The sequence below is a fragment of the Palaemon carinicauda genome, chromosome 14 (assembly GCF_036898095.1).
Source record: "Palaemon carinicauda isolate YSFRI2023 chromosome 14, ASM3689809v2, whole genome shotgun sequence".
Classification (NCBI taxonomy): Eukaryota; Metazoa; Arthropoda; class Malacostraca; order Decapoda; family Palaemonidae; genus Palaemon; species Palaemon carinicauda.
The window spans coordinates 124,917,841-124,937,156 of record NC_090738.1 but is presented as its reverse complement, the minus strand read 5'-3'; the positions used below and the strand labels follow the sequence as shown (position 1 = coordinate 124,937,156).

The 19,316-nt window shown below is 30.4% G+C and overlaps 1 protein-coding gene across 5 annotated transcripts in view; it reads left to right on the top strand.

The window, feature by feature from the left end:
• Positions 1–19,316, top strand: part of rg (rugose) — a 327,718-nt gene that overhangs the window by 173,529 nt on the left and 134,873 nt on the right. The window lies entirely within an intron of this gene.

Sequence of the window (19,316 nt, the reverse complement as noted above, 5' to 3'; positions counted from 1 at the left end):
TAATTTTCAAATCTTTAATTCACTATTGCAAAAGTTTTGCAATAGACAGTTCACATGATAGTGAAAATTATTTTTGTTTTATTTTAGTGTCTTATTGGAAACTTCCCTGCCTGGTGAATCTCCAGAGTGGGGTTCGAATCCCGCTCAAGCACGATAGTTCCTTGAGGTGTCTGCAACCTCATCATCCTTGCGAGTTAAGGATGAGGTATCTTTGAGAGCCTATAGATCTATCTGATAAGTTATAAGCAACCATTGTCCGGTCCTTCTTGGTCCTAGCTTGGATGAAGAGGAGGTTTGTCGCTGATATGGTTAGTCTCTAGGGTAATGTCCTGCTAACCAGGGTAATGTCACTGTCGCTTGTCCCTGCCATTCATGAGTGGCCTTTAACCCTTTATAAACAAACAATGAAACTCCTCATTATTGACGGGTAAAATACGTTCGTGGGAAGCGTCGATTGAAAACGTAAGCGGGACAACACAGAGAAACGCTTAGGTTAGAAACCTCGTACCAAAAAGGCCTTTTCACAATCGAAGACTAACATCTTTTTGGTACCATCCGCCTAAAATCACATGGCCTTTGGGGTTAAAACTAAGTAAATAAACCACCATACACACACACACAGATATATATATATATATATTATATATATATATATATATATATATATATATATATATATATAGAGAGAGAGAGAGAGAGAGAGAGAGAGAGAGAGAGAGAGAGAGAGGAGAGAGAGAGAGATTGCTTACAGGTTTTGATTGAAGCGTACACACACGCACGAGCGCGCACACACTCACACATGTATACACACACACACACACACACATATATATATATATATATATACACACACATATATATAATATATATATATATATATATATATATATATATATATATGTATATATATATTATATATATATATATATATATATATATATATATATATTATTTATATATATACGCTCCAAACCTGTAAGCTACGTCTGCCAATGATAAGCAACCTCTCTCTCTCTCTCTCTCTCTCTCTCTCTCTCTCCTCTCTCTCTCTCTCCTCCCCGACAGAGGTAAAAAGGGCAATCCGCTTACAGCATTTTCTATGTCTTTCCCCCCTCGGCCAAGCCAAACGGACGATGTTCATGCATTTTTATTAATCCCAAATGACTTTGGGAAATTGCTTTTTCATTATGCTCGGCTTTCATGAGGGAATTCGATCGCTCTTGCAAACGGGGACACAACGAACTTGTAATAACCTTTTGTAATGGTATATGGTCGGTGTATGGAGGGAATACACAATACGGCTGTGTATAAATATGTACGTTTCATATTACATATTTGTTATTCACGTTACAGCATAAACGGGGCGGAATATAGTGGTGTATATTAGCATTTTCGTAATACGTGTTATTCGCGTTACAGCATAAACGAGGTTAGGTAGTAATGTATATTTGCATTTACGTAATACATGTTATTTGCGTTACAGCATAAACGGGGCGGAGAATAGTGATGTATATTTGCATTTTCGTAATACGTGTTATTCACGTTACAGCATAAACAGGGTTAGGTAGTGATGTATATTTGCATTTTCGTAATACATGTTATTCACGTTACAGCATAAACGGGGTAGAGTGGTGATGTATATTTGCATTTTTGTAATACATGTTATTCACGTTACAGCATTAACGGGGTAAAAGTAGTGATGTATATTTGCATTTTCGTAATACATGTTATTCACGTTACCAGCATAAAACGGGTGGAAAATAGTGAAGTATATTTGCATTTTCGTAATACATGTTATTCACGTTACAACATAAACGAGGCGGAAAGTAGTAATGTATATTTGCATTTTTGTAATACATGTTATTCACGTTACAGCATAAACGGGGTAGAAAGTGTTGATGTATATTTGCATTTTCGTAATACATGTTATTCACGTTACAGCATAAACGGGGCGGAAAATAGTGATGTATATTTGCATTTTCGTAATACATGTTATTCACGTTACAACATAAACGAGGCGGAAAGTAGTAATGTATATTTGCATTTTTGTAATACATGTTATTCACGTTACAACATAAACGGGGTAGAAAGTGTTGATGTATATTTGCATTTTCGTAATACATGTTATTCACGTTACAGCATAAACGGGGCGGAAAATAGTGATGTATATTTGTATTTTCGTAATACATGTTATTCACGTTACAACATAAACGAGGCGGAAAGTAGTAATGTATATTTGCATTTTTGTAATACATGTTATTCACGTTACAGCATAAACGGGGGTGAAGTAGTAATGTATATTTGCATTTTCGAAATACATGTTATTCGCATTACAGCATAAACGTGGTAGAGAGTAGTGATATATATTTGCATTTTCGTAATACATGTTATTCACGTTACAGCATAAACGGGGGTACAAAGTAGTAAATGTATATTTGCATTTTCGTAACACTGTTTTTCACGTTTACAGCATAAACGGGGTTAGGTAGTGATGTATATTTGCATTTCCGTAATACATGTTATTCACGTTACAGCATAAACGGGGTGAAGTAGTGATTTATATTTGCATTTTCTAAAAACAGCTCTAACAAATAACCAAATTTGTTATGAAGAACCCTTTTTAAGGAATATTAATAATTATAAATATTATTATAGTGATGAAACAATGTTTATAATGATTATGCTGATGAATGACCCAAGGTAACTTATAATCAAAAAAAAATTATTATAATATTGATATTAATAATAAGATGATAATGATAACAATTTGTATTTTCCAAAAACGGCTAAAATGAATTACCATATTTGTTACTGAGAAACCTTTTTATTAGTAATGATATCAATAATAATCATAAATTTTATGATGACGATAAAATCATGTCTATGGTGATGACGTTGATGAATGACGCAAAATAAATTTTGAACAAAAAAAAAAAAAAAAAAAAAAAATCATGATAACAATTTTAATAGAAATATTAATCGCGAAAAGTTTTTTTTTAGTATTGATAATAAATAATAATGATAAATTTAATAATGTCGATAAAATAGTATATATGATGATGTTGAAGGATGTAAAGTAAATGTTGAAAAAAGAATCATTATAACAATATTAATAATAAAAATAATATTAACATCAACAACAAGCTGATTAACATCACGAACCATCTACTATCAACGTCAGCCAAGCAGCTGATCTCACCCAGCGCCTTTCCCCCGAGGCACAAAAATCCTAATATTACCTCCCCTCATTACCATACTTAAATATTACCAGGCCATCTAAGTTCATGAGTGACCTGCCTATCAAGGCCCTTAATAACCTCGAAGCAACAGTGAGGGATCAGTGCGTCTTAACCCAGTTCAGAGTCCCGAACTTCCTCTGAGGGTGGGGAAAATAACCACCCGTCGGAGTTAAAACAACCCGACAGTTCATTACGGGCAAGTGTTGGTAAACTGAAGATTGGGAGGAACGGTCAATTAAAAAAGATGTATAAACATCCTTGCATATTTAATATGTCTGTGAGGATTCATGCAGTTTGTATCAATACTGTTATTATTGTTATGATGTTTTACTTCACTTCAGTTTGTTTGATATTACTATCATTAATGTTGTTATTGTTATATTATTTTACTTCACTTCAGTTTGTTTGATATTACTATCTTTAATATTGTTATTGTTATATTTTACTTCACTACAGTTTGTTTGATATTACTATCATTAATGTTGTTATTATTGTTATAATGTTTTACTTCACTTCAGTTTGTTTGGTATTACTATCATTAATGTTATTATTGTTATGTTTTACTCCGCTTCCGTTTGTTTGATATTACTATCATTAATGTTGTTCTTGTTATATTATTTTACTTCACTTTAGTTTGTTTGATATTACTATCATTAATGTTATTAGCGTTATAATGTTTTACTTCACTTCCGTTTGTTTGCTGCCTCTCCAAGGAATGATGCCGTTAAAATCATTAATATTATTTTAATAAATTTTCCCCTCACGTCAGTATGTAGGATTTGTCTGCAAGGATTGATGCAGTCAGTATTATTATAATTATTATTATTATTATTATTATTATTATTATTATTATTATTTCAAATTTTTACATCACATCAGGTTCGCTCACGTAATTGCGTGTATTTCCTTTACTGTTTTTATTGATATTGCAATTGTAAATATCATATGTATCATATATATTGTTTCAGTAAATACTGTAGCCTACACTATTGAGTTTCTTCCGGTTGCAATTAATGTACAGTAGCCTATCTATGATTACATTTACATAAATTTAACTTAGATTCAATTGTACATTACCTCCATTTAGTGTTGAAACCTAAGATATAGACTGAAAGGTCAATACAAAATTTTAACAAAATACAAAATAAAATCAAGAATAAGAAAGTGATAAATTTATCACAAAAACAGTCAAATTTAATAGACATAAACATTCCTCTAAAACCAAATACAGTATGTCAAAAAAAACAAAAACAAAAATAAAGTCCTCCCCTGACGCCATCAGCTTTCAAATTTGTCAGTTCATTAGGCCTGGTAAATCCTGTCCCCATAATCCCTCCTCCAAATGGTAAAATCCCTTGTTGTGTCCCATGGGAGGAGGCCCTGACGGATGGACCTGATTAAGACCTACGATTCCGCGACACCGTAATTGGGTCCTGGTTCATACGCCCCTCTTGTCCCGAACTCCCTCCGATCCACGGCCATGAAATTTCATTTTAAGTGGAAACGTCTTGTCTCTGACCCATTGATGTTGCGACGCCAGTTCATTGAAGGCGTCTTAGGGTGTGTTGGCCGATGTGGTAACGTCCCTGACTGGTGATCGCCAGACTGGAGTTCGAGGCCCGCTCAAACTCGTTATTTCCATTGGTCGCTGCAACCTCACCATCCTTGTGAGCTAAGAAGAGTATATGGGTCTATCTGCTGAAACATCAGCAGCCATTGCCTGGCTCCCGTTGGTACTAGCTTGGGTGGAGAGTGGGGCTTGGGCGCTGATCATATGTATATATGGTCAGTCTCTAGAGCATTGTCCTGCTTGATAGGGTAATATTACTGTCCATTGCTTCTGCCATTATGAGCGGCCTTTAAGATGACGGTTGCCTGATGCGCCCTCTCCAATGCCTTCTAGCAAAGGCACGCTCTTATTATTATTATTATTATTATTATTATTATTATTATTATTATTATTATTATTATTATCCAAGCTACAACCCTAGTTAGAAAAGTAAGATGCTATAAGCCCAGGGGCTCCAAAAGGGAAAAATAGCCAAACCTCTTCTCTAGTGTTCAATATTCAAAAAGTGCAAAATATATTCTTTGTTCAACAAAAATCCGTTCTCCATAATAGGGGATGGCTGATCCATGAATACCAAAAATCACTGATTTATCCTTGATGTAGAGCACAAGTGACGGATAGAGCAAGTGGCTATCAATATTCTAATACTTGTGGACTTGAAAATATGTGACAGATTAAGTCACGCTAAACTTAATATTACTCTCAACTAACTCTCAACTAAACCTTAAAAATTATCGCTCAAAAAAAAATCTAGCATTTATCAGCACGATCGGACTTTTTCTTCATGGAATCAGAAGGTATTGATTTACAATTAAATTCATTTTCATTCCTCTAGTCTATATTATTTCTCTTATAGTTTTTTTTTCCCTGTTTCATTTCCTTACTGGGCTATTTTTCCTTGTTGGAGCCCTTGGGCTCATAGCATATTTCTTTTTCAACTAGGGTTACAGCTTAGCTAGCAATAATAATAATAATAAAAATAATAATAATAATAACAATGATAATAACAATAAACTTGTGATTTTATAACAAAAATACTGTATGAAATAGATCGAAATGTTAGAAATAATTCATTATTGTAATTGAATCAAGTAATATAATTCCCGTAATCCTCGAAGAATAAAGAAAAAATAGATTTCTCCTTTAAAACAAAAAGAAGGAAAACTAATTAAACGAGAATAGATTAACCCAAAGATAACGAAAAGCGCACATATCTAGAATTACAGATTCTCAGCGTTTCGTTCAGTTCATTTCTATTAGCTTCGTTCCTTGTCGGAATAGTAACCAATGAGAACAATTAACAACACAATTGTTCGATAGATTCAATATAATTCATAGCAGAATGAAAAACCATATGAAAATTATGGTTCATACATTTATCTATCTATATATACACATACATATATATACAATGTATATATATATATATATATATATATATATATATATATATATATATATATATATATTTTAGAAGTATAAAATATATAATTTATTTTCTCTGATTTAAAATTTAACTTCTCAAGTGTTTCTATAATTCAAAATAAACATTCGTTACGAACACATGCACACAAACATTTATATATATATATATATATATATATATATATATAATTATATATATATATATATATATGCATATATATATAATATATACATATATATATATATATATATATATATATATATATATATATATATGTATATATATATTTATATATATATATATATATATATATATATTTATATATATATATATGTATATATTATATATATATGCATATATATATATATATATATATAATTATATATATATATATATATATAATATAATTACATATATATATATATATATATATATGCATATATATATAATATATACATATATATATATATATATATATATATGTATATATATATATTTATATATATATATATATATATATATATATTTATATATATATATATATATATATATATATATATATATATATACATCTGCTTAAAATACAGACGAATTATTTCTATTTATCAAGGGGTTTTACTAATCACGCTAAAATCATAAGTGTCTACCAAGCCTTATGACCAAATTCCAACTCTTAACATAACTCGTTCAATGTTTGAGAGAGAGAGAGAGAGAGAGAGAGAGAGAGAGAGAGAGAGAGAGGAGAGAGAGAGAGAGAGAGAGAGATTGTCATCTTTGCTCTATATTAAACAGCAATAAATCAACTTCATCAAACCCCCCTTCTGCCATCGAGAGAGAGAGAGAGAGAGAGAGGAGAGAGAGAGAGAGAGAGAGAGAGAGAGAGAGAGAGAGAATTAGTCTGGTAGCATCCGACATACGACACCAGGTCGTAAAACAAACAGCGACTTACAACACATGCCGATAAAATAATACAAAAATAAAAATTAAAAAAAAAAACGAAAAATACTATAAGTGTCCTGGGTATTTTAGGGAACCTATAAGCCGAAAGGGACCACTCAAATACAAACAACTGTCAGATCGCGTCAGGCGGCGTTAATATACCCCCCCCCCCCCCCCTCCCCCCCCCCCCCCAACGGGCTCCCCCCAAGACAAAATTAGCCGTTTCAGTCCTGATTGGCGGGGTCGCGAGGCTGAAGGAATTATGAGAGACTTGATTGGGGAAGACGGCTAGACCCAAATGAGCGCCAAAACTCTTAGCGGCCGAAATAAAATTAGCAAAAAACACACACACAAGCCAAATGCCACAAGCCTTCTACACCCCCAGTGTCTGTGTTTGTGTGTACTGTATGTTCGACATCGTGGATGTGACAATAAATAGATTTATATAATTATCAATATTGTTAATGAGCAGTATCCGAAAGTCTCTCCTTGTATAATTTTACCATTTTACAATAATATATTTTAACACTACTGTGGCTTTTGATTGTCAATATTATAGCCTCGTTACGGAGGTTCCTTAGTTTGATATTGTTAATATTATTATTATAAGACAAGCTTCCACAGTATTTCATAAACAAAATAGTACGAAGCCCGAGGAACCTTACATGAAAGAAAGGCAATACCGATTATGAAGTAAATGATAAGCAAATATAAGCCAGCATATAATTTGCATGAAACATATTTGGTAATATTTCAACTTTCATGAAACAAATCTGGTAAATATTCAACTTTCATGATATCAATCTGGTAAGTATTTAACTTTCATGAAATCTGGTAAGTATTTAACTTTCATGAAAATTAGGTAAATATTCAACTTTTCATGAAATGAATCTGGTAAATATTTAACTTTCATGAAAATCTGGTAAATATTCAACTTTTCATGAAATGAATCTGGTAAGTATTCAACCTTCGTGAAATGAATCGGGTAAATATTCAACTTTCATGAAATGAATCTGGTAAATATTCAACTTTCATGAAAGAAATCTGGTAAATATTCAACTTTTCATGAAAGAAATCTGGTAAATATTCAACTTTCATGAAATATATCTGGTAAGTATTAAAATTTCATGAATTGAATCTGGTAAATATTCAACTTTCATGAAACAAATCTGGTAAATATTCAACTTTTCATGAAACAAATCTGGTAAATATTCAACTTTCATGAAATATATCTGGTAAGTATTTAACTTTCAAAAAAATTTGGTAAATATTCTACTTTTTATGAAACAAATCTGGTAAATATTCAACTTTCATGGAAAAAAAATCTGGTAAAAATTCAATTTTCATTAAAGAAATCTGGTAAATATTAAACTGTCATGAAAAAAATCTGGTAAATGTTCGACTTTCCTGAAAATTTGATAAATATTCAACTTTCAAGAAACAAATCTCATGAATATTCAACTTTCATGAAAAAAAATCTGGTAAATATTAAACTTTCATGCAACAAATCTAGTAAATACTCAACATTCAAGAAACAAATCTGGTAAATACTAAACTTTCATGAAAAAAAATCTGGTAAATACTCAACTTTCAAGATACAAATCTTGTAAATATTCATCTATCATGAAACAAATCTTGTAAATATTCAACTTTCATGAAATGAATCTGGTAAATATTCAACTCTCATGAAAAAAATCTGGTAAATATTCAACTCTCAATAAACAAACCTGGTAAATATTCAACTTTTATGAAAAAGAAATCTGGTAAACATTCAACTTTTACGAAAAAAAAAAAAAAAAAAAAAAAAAAAACAATCTGGTAAATATTCAACTAAATTCAAGCGACGAGAAACGAAAATGCATACGCCACCAAAGTAAATAATACAAAGCATGTTGCTATATATAAACATCTAAATTCGAGAGGGCAAAAGGGAGAAAGGAAGTCGTTGATTTTCTTAAAATATAGCCCACACCGCCTGGAAACTACGGGAGAAAACTGACAATGCATAATAAATATGTAATGTTTATGATGTAGTACATTTTGTGCCACCTGTCTACAATAAAAATAAAATGTAAGAATCCTAATGAAATTTTTATCAAAGTAATAAATAGTAAAGTTTTGTCTCACACAAGCGTTTCTTGACCATGAAAAGGATTTTAAGTGGCACATTATATGTAAATTTATATACCTGCGCATGTATAATTGACACAACATAAACACACACACACACACATACATATATATATATATATATATATATATATATATATATATATATATATATATATACATAGATATATATAGATATATATATATCTATATATATATATAATATATATATATATATATATATATATATATATAGATATATATATATATATATATATATATATATATATATATATATATATATATATATTGTGCGTGTAATACAATATATATTTTTAAAATATGAATATAAGTATGAATTTACTAAAGAATAGTTCAAAGACGCTAAACATAACATATTTCGATGGATAAGCGGATTAATAATTCAAATAAAACTGCTTGCATTAACTCCTCTCTTTCGGGAAATTTACTGTCAGAATAGTTAAATTATTCTTAGCTGTCAAAATGAATGAGTTAAGGACACTCATTCATGAATAAGAGAGGAAAAAATTAAAGTAAAGACAATACAGAAATAAGTATCAAATAAATTATTCTATATGATAAAAAAAACTACTTTATTCACAATACATTTCTGATGATAGATAATTTCTTTGCTTTTATGGAGGTAGAAACACAAGGTTGAGTTCACTGTAAAGGTTTGAAAGGTTCAAAGGCCGCTCATGAATTGCAGAGGGAAGGAACAATGACATTGCCCTATCAAGCAGGACAATGCCCTAGAGACTGACCATATATACATATGATCAGCGCTGTACCAACCGTGAATCACACGATCGTACATAGTTCATTTTGTGTATATATTATGCTTGTATCTTTGCTCTTCCCTCGCACTATAAAGAACCAGAATAAACATGTCTGCTTTTTTCATTTGTAACAGTGTCTAGTTTTTCGAACATGAAATTTCTTGTCGCTTTGAGCTTTTGTATATAAAGGAGAGTGTTCTATAATAAACTCACCCAGTTGCTTTCATACTGTCTTTGATTCACAACCTTCTCTCGGAACGTCACAGCGCCCAAGCCCCCTCTCCACCCAAGCTAGGATCAAGAGGGGTAAGGCAATGGCTGCTGATGACTAAGCAGATAAACCTATAGACACTCCCAAACACGCCATTCTTAGCTCACAAGGATAGTGAGGTTGCAGCGACCAAAGGAGAGTAATCAAGAGTGGGGATACCTCAACACTGTGAAAGGGTTTGTGTATCGCCATGATCAGCAAAGCTGTACTAGTCAGGGCCACCCATACTATAGTCCATTTCTTTTAGCGATGCAGATTTGCACCGACACGCAGCGGTGCCCTTTTAGCTCGGAAAAGTTTCCTGATCGCTGATTGGTTGGACGAGATAATTCTAACCAATCAGCGATCAGGAAAATTTTCCGAGCTAAAAGGGCACCGCCGCGAGTCGGTGCAAATATGCATCGCTAAAAGAAATGGACTATAGGTTGATTTACTGTGATTCATCAGACAAAAGTCTCCCACCTTCACCAGTCCGCAGTGGCCAGCGTGCTGATGAAAATAGCCAAACCCCAGACATGACTAAGAACATGTCTGAGGCCTTTGTCCTGCATTTGTTATTGTTGTGATCAAGAGCATTATAGCTATGAATGCCAAAAACTGGTTAAAGGCTCCCTTCTGAATAGACCAGCGCAAGAAGAAATTGCCTCTCCACTATGATTTTCAGCTTGTCAATTAACATCGCCATTATCGTCACAGCGTCATCATTACTGTTGCCATCATCATCATAACTTTTCATCATAAGAATCACCGTAACAATTTCTGAATCTACTGCCATCCCCTGGCAATTCGCCGCGTCACATGCAATCGGGCTAGGAACTATAAATCAAAATCTGGTGCAGTCGGGGCACGACAGAGGAAATCAAACTGACGAAAATATCCCTCAAAGTTTTGCTTCTTCACTCGAAGTTTCAAAAGACGTCTAGTCTCAAAAGACATCCGATTAGATAACTGTAAAGGCTGTTGCACCATCTGGGTGTAAATACAGTTACTCTTACTGTCAAAAAAAAAAAAAAAAAAAAAAAAAAAAAAAAAAAAAAAAAATATATATATATATATATATATATACATACATACATATACACGCACACATACACACACACAAAAGGACGAAAATATACCTCAAAGTTTTGCTTCTTCACTCGAAGTTTCAAAAGACATCCAATTAGACAACTGTAAAGGCTGTTGCACCATCTGGGTGTGAATACAGTTCCTCTTACTATGAATATATATATATATACACACACACAAAAGGACGAAAATATCTCTTAAAATTTTGCTTCTCCACTCGAAGTCTCAAAAGACATCCAACTAGACAACTGTAAAGGGCGTTGCACCATCTGGGTGTGAAAACAGTTCCTCTTACTGTGAAAAAAAAAAAAACACGAAAATATCCCTCAAAGTTTTGCTTCTTCACTTGAAGTCTCAAAAGACATACAACTAGACAACTGTAAAGGCGTTGCACCATACGTGTGAATACAGTTCTTACAGTGGAGAAATAAAAAAAAAAAAAGAGAATATCCCTCAAAGTTTTGCCACTTCACTCGAAGTCTCAAAAGACATCCAACAAGACAACTGTAAAGGCCATTGCACCAAAGGGGTGTGAATACAGTAACTCTTACTGTGAAAATACAAGAAAACTGACAAACCGATTGACTTAACAATGGCCTGGGTGCGAAGCGAAATTGATCTGGTAAAGCCGAGGTGACTTAAGCAGTCAAACTATTTCAATAAAGACAATTCGTCAGAACACGCTGTTGATCACTCCGCCAGGATAATTAGCAACTTCTATATTTGACATATGATGACGTTAAGGCAACATAACATCGTCAGTTCGAAAAAAGGACGCTTGAGAGCTTCCTCTCAAACATGCACAGTATAGATGGTCTAGAAATGATAAAACTTCTGACAACTGACAACTTCCTCTTAAAACACAGAAATGATAAACTTCTCACAACTTCCTCTTAAAACACAAGAGGATCTAGATGCGAGAAACCTAATATAAAAATCATATGCAAATGAAGCAAGCGATAAGTAACTAAAGAAAAAAATATGAACTTGAATACCGGATACAACGACAATTTTTTGTTTCTAATGAATCAATTACGAACTATCGGCAAATCAGACCAGCCAATTAAAGGACTTCTTTCCTGGCTTTAATTAACGAAGTGTCCCTCCCGTCCACCCAAAAACTCCCGGTTTCAAAAAAAAAAAAAAAAAAAAAAAAAAAAAAAAAAAAATTCAATAAAGGAAACGAGATTGTGCAGATCCTCCCAACGATAAGTGTGTGTATCTATCCATAATCGATGAACTAGTATCCTCCTGAATTATGTAACACTTGGTGGGTTACAGAACTCATTGAGTATTCTTGGCGAGGCTTGTAACCAGGCTCCTACTACAGGGAGAGAGAGAGAGAGAGAGAGAGAGAGAGAGAGAGAGAGAGAGAGAGAGAGAGAGAGAGAGAGAGAGAGAACTCGATTTGTAGAATTAAGTAATTTTCTAAAACATTGTTTCTAAAACATAAATTTTATAAAAACATGATTTTCTTTTTAATAAAACATAAATTAAAAAAAAAAAAAACATGATTTTCTTTACTAAAACGTCGATTTTCTAAAAAGATTTTTTTTTACTAAAACGGAGTTTCTAAAAGCATGATTTTTTTTCTTACTAAAACAGATTTTCTAAAAGCATGCTATTTTTTTTTTACTAAAACGGAGTTTCTAAAAGCATGATTTTTATTTTTACTGAAACAGATTTTCTAAAATCATGTTTTTTTCAAAAACATCAAGTTTCTAAATCATGACAATTTTCACTTTTGAACTCTGCTATTCAATGAAGAGGCGTCTCTTCTCTTTGAGTTTTAAGTTCAAAGCACGTGTCAGCTATATAAGGTATAGACGGTATGAATTGGTCAGTATGATTATTTAAAGACAAAAATTCTAATATTCAAATAACAAATAATATTTTTTCCTATTATCTTAACTTTTTCTTTTTCTCTATTCCATGTTTAAGTTTGTCATCTGAATGAATAATGAAACATTTAAATCGATATAAAAAAGCCATATTGTAATAAAATAATTACAGGTTTATTTTCTACTTTTTTTTGGGGGGGGGGAGGGAGGTCTCATAATCAAGATGTTCAAGAATTTTAGTCAACAGACCCTTGATTCTAAAAAATATATATTATGATAGTAATCATTACCTACTTAATTTGTAACATCGCAGTGCAAGACGTTACCAAAATTAAAATATGAGATATAATTTTCAGTCTAAACTCATTAAAAATCTTGTAACAAAATAATATTTTCTATTTTTATTTTTTGGTGGGGGAGGGAGGTCTCATAATCAAAATACTCAAGAATTTTGGTTCACAGACCCTTGATCGTTAAAAAATATATTATGTTCATCATTTATATTTTGTAACATCGAAGTGCAAAACATTACCAAAATCAAGTTCTGGAATTAATCTTCATTCTGCACTTCCAAAATCTTGTGACAAAATAACAAACTAAAGGCAGGATTCATGACGCATGCAGGAAATTCCCCCATATATTTCTTTTCTTTTTATCTTAACGAGAAGAAATTCCTAACAAGACCACCAACATGTTATTGATAACGAACTACTAAATTCTATCGTTATGATAAAAAATGAGCAATAATTACTGACATTTAGATCAGACCAAATAATGAAAAAAAAAAAAAAAAAAAAAAAAAAAAAAAAAAAAAAAAAAAAAAAAAAAAAAAAAAAAAATGGGGTCAAGAACTACGGTAAGGAGATCATTCGAAAGAAGTTGAAAAAGGTGTAAGGAATGAAGATAAGGAGCCAGAAGACGGAGGAGAAATAGAGGGGGAGGAGAATGAGGAGGAGGAGGAGGAGAATGGGCGGGGAGGGGGTAGGAGGAAGAGACTACAACAGTTAAAACAAAAGGCATGTCGTTTGGGTGGATGGGAGACAGAGGATATGGGAAGGTGGCCAGGAGACTGGAAGGGAACGGAGGGGGTAGGGAAGAGTATGGGCGAATGGCCCTTGTTACCCCTCCCTCACCCCCAGCCACAGCCACACAGCCATCGCCTCTGACAGCTGTCCAGGACCCAGATTCTTATCAGCTAACGCTGTCTCAAACCCAAGTACATCTCACGCCACAACAGCCTTGTAAATAAACCTTAGCTAATATATATATATATATATATATATATATATATATATATATATATATATATATATATATATATATACACACTGGTGTGTGAAGCTTTAATATATACGACACATGTTCCAGCAAGTTAAGCGTGCATTTATATATATATATATATATATATATATATATATATATATATATATATATATATATATATATATATATATATATATATATATATATATATATATATATATATATATATATATATTATATATATATATATATATATATATATATATATATATATATATATTATATTATATATATATATATAATATATATATATATATATATTATATATATATATATATATAATATATATATATATATATATATATTATATATATATATATATATATATTTTATATATACAGTATATATATATATATATATATATATATATATATATATATATATATATATATATACACACACATACATACATATAAACAAATGAATAAGTGCTGCCGTTTCTCGTCCACTGCAGGACAAAGGTCTTAGACATGTCAAATCATCTGTGTGTGTGTGTGTATGTATGTATGTATGTATATATATATATATATATATATATATATATATATATATATATATATATATATATATACATATATATACATATATATATAAAACTTACGAGTAATTGTTGTTAAAAACGTATATTTAAAGAAAAGAAAAAGAAAAAAAAAGTCGGAATCCTCAGTTTTCGCATTTTCTAAATCCTCTTAATTGGTAAAACTTGGCGAGTGGTGGCATACCTTACAGAAAAGGTTACTATAACATAGAAGAGAGCAGTTCTGGGTTTATCTCTACAATGAGTTCTTTTCTACCAACAGCAGAAAATGAAACTTCCTCCAAAGAAATAAAAATTTTTTTTTTTTTCAATTATCAGTATTTAATCTATCTTTTAACTGACCTAATTTTTTATTCATATAAAACTAAATGTCTGATATATTTTTAGCATTCGATCTGTGAATAAAATAGTCTGGTACCTAAATCTAATTTTTCTATTCAATGAAAAAGAAATGTCCGTAATTTTTTTCTATTGTTTTTTTATTTTCTTGAAATAAGATGTTAAACTTAGCCTAAATAAAAATATATTTTTATATCATAGGTTACACCAATTTCATCAGTTGAAATAGAAATTAAAATAATTTTCCAGCAGAAAATGCAATTCGTAAGAGCCATTTCAAATTTTCCATTTTGAAGATGACAGAACGAAAAGTTTCCTTCTTTTTCTTGAAACGTCGGTTAACCCAGTAACGTTATACATTCCCGAGAATATTTCCTTTTTAGCATTAAGGAATTTAATAATTACTTTCATAAGCAGTATTTTAATACTCAATATTAGGCTAATGATCTTGCCATTTAATTTCCTACAAGATATTTGCTATTTAATTTCCCACAAGTAATCAAATAATCAGAGTCTTAGCTGTGAAGATTCTAATGACACTATTTTTCATTCTCTTTGAGCTATATCGCAGATATATTTCCACTGAAATCATCAGTGATTTCATCAACTCCATACGAGCAATTTATTAATTCTACTGCCGTCAAAATAGGAATAACAATCATAGGAACTTGATTATGAAAGAAATATATTTCTTTATTTGAATTCTAAAATGCAGCTAGCTAATATAAATTAATAAATTGAAAATATGCGCAACAATAACTGTTCCACTCACTTCGTAAATATCAAAATTTTCAATTGTTCACATTGCTAAAATTAGAATATATGTTCAACCACAATGGGTTATCACTATTTCCCGACAGCATCTAGTACAGTATATATGTGCCAGAAGCCTAAATACTGTTTTAATTTCAGTTATCTGGCAAAAAAATTAAATCCGAATTGATGGAAATTATTCAACCCCATCTACTGACTTATCCTAACAATTAAAGTCAACAATCTTTAAAAAATACAAATAAATTAAAAATATTCACATTTTTTTAATTAAAATTTTTTTTCTTTATTCAAAGTAAGGTATATTTAATAGTGTAATTTCAAGTCGATTTTATTTTCATTTTACAATTTATTTACACTTTATATCGCATATTTTTTTTTTTTACGAGACCCAATATTTTCATATAAAACTTACAAAAATTATTCAAAGATGAATAAATATCAATCTTTTTTATCATGAATAATGATTTTATTTTACCGCATTTTTCTACACGAATATTTCATAACAATCCTATTTTGAACTATTTTGAAATTAAAAATATTTCTCATAATATTCTTGAAAACATCTTTTTTAAAGATTTCTCCATCAAATGTGCACCGTATCACATAGCCGATTCTACACAAAACACTTTATCATCATCGGCGATAAAATTATTAATAGATTAACCTAAAAATTGTAATGGAAAATATGAACTATGTTATTTGTCAAAAAATTTTTCTGAGTAAAAAAAATGGCTGAAAAGTTTTCCTTACTACACAAATTTGGAAATAAAAATGATTAAACCGTATTACTCGTTAAAAGCCAGAACGCAATTTCAAAATGTCTCTAAATAATCAGATGATATCAAATAAATCTTTTTATAGCATCTTTTTACAAAAAATTTACAAAACCATTAACAGGAATGTATCAATGTTCTACAGGATGGTTGATGATATATATATATATATATATATATATATATATATATATATATATATATATATATATATATATATATATATATATATTGAGAGAGAGAGAGAGAGAGAGAGAGAGAGAGAGAGAGAGAGAGAGAGAGAGAGAGAGAGAGAGAGAGAGAGAGAAAGTCAAATATTAGCATCCTGCTGTTTAAGAAGTAATCAGATTATTTTCTTTTATAGTTACACGTAAAACCACTATGCTTAAACGGTCCAAACATATACATATTCGCAAAATATTATTGTTCATTCTGAAATTAACTTTTTGTCATGAAAAATTATACTGAAAAAAAAATAAAAGTAAAAATAAAAACCAGTGAAAGCATTATTAATAAATATATTTTGATATAAAATTGTGCTAGAATTTAGGTAAATATAAAAAAAAAAGTTTCATTATATCTCTTGATACTCTAGCTGTTTTTGTTTTCACAAGAATAATAATCTTTAAAATTGATACTGTTGCTGTTTACACAAGGATACTGATCTTTAAAATACACAAACAAATATATACTAAAAACCACCTAATATTGACAAGTCAAAATCAATATGAATCTTTTATGAATTTTCTCGTTTTTTTTTCTAATAAACAAAATAATAGTTTTCTTATGTTACTTGATACTGTTGCTGTTTTTGTTTCCACAAGAATAATACTGTTGCTGTTTTTGTTTCCACAAGAATAATACTGTTGCTGTTTTTGTTTCCACAAGAATAATAATCTTTAAAATGCACAAACAAAAATATACTAAAAATCACCTAATATTGGCAAGTCAAAATCAATATGAATTTTCTCATTTTTCTTTTTTTTTTCTTAATGGGAATCAGCTGATATATGAAGCATCACTCCCACGGCCATTAGGGTCTGCCCCCTTAAACACCAGAACCACTTTCCCCCCTGTCCCATTTAAGATTTCCTCTTCCCTCCCCCTTAGCCCACCACCAGGGCTTAAATGCTTCTCCTCCCATTATTTTCAAAAACATCTTTCATCTCTCCCACACTCGCGTCCCTGCTTCTTCCTACAAACTAATTTGGCCTAAAATGTTATCTGATATTTATTCTCTCAACACAATGGGGTCATAGAATCACTCACTTAAGTTTATCTTAATATAGAGTGCTACTTGCAACAACGACCAAGGACCAATTGCAAATATGGACAATGTCTGTCTGTACTGCATATTAATGTTGAAGTATACATGCGCATTTCAAACATGAATGTTGAAAAGCAAAAAATATTCATAACCAAAATCTTAAAAAGAATATAAAATTATCAAATTCTGATGGATGATAAAATGTAATCTATTTTATAAAACCCATATAGTTAATATATATATACATATATATATATATATATATATATATATATATATATATATATATATATATATATATATATATATATATATATCATATTCCAAAATTCAAATTATTATGCTTGTCTGTAAATTGATGGTGATGTATACTATACTATACATGCGCTCATTCATACATGAATGTTGAAAAGCACAAAAATATTCATAAGCAAAAATTTAAACGCAAAATAAAATTATCAAATTCTGATGGATGATAAAATGTAATATATTTTATAAAACCCATATAGTTAAAAAACAACTTAATATCATATCCCAAAATTAAAAAAAAAAAAAAAAATCATAAGACAAATTTTAAACTTAACACAACGGACTATGACTTAAATCATTAAATTCTTATTGTTGATAAAATAACAAGCATAATTTAAAAGCCATACATAACAAAACAGCAAAATGTCAAATCACATAATTAAGATTAAAAATAAAAGATATTTTAAGCACGTAAATAGAAAAAAAATAGAATTTTGAAGACAAAAGACTTCCAAATTTTAAGCAGATTTCTTTTCATATAGTTTATTCATTTCCTCACTGGGCTATTTTCCCTGCTATTCCAATTACGGTTGTAACTTAGCTAGTAATAATAATAATAATAATAATAATAATAATAATAATAATAATAATAATAATAAAATAGATTTTTGAAGACAGAAGACTCCCAAAACTACCCATAGACAGCAAAAACAAACTTGCTCTTAAACGCATATCTTATCTATTTTTTTTCTTTTTTTTTTTTACTGATGTCATAAGTGTAACATCAATG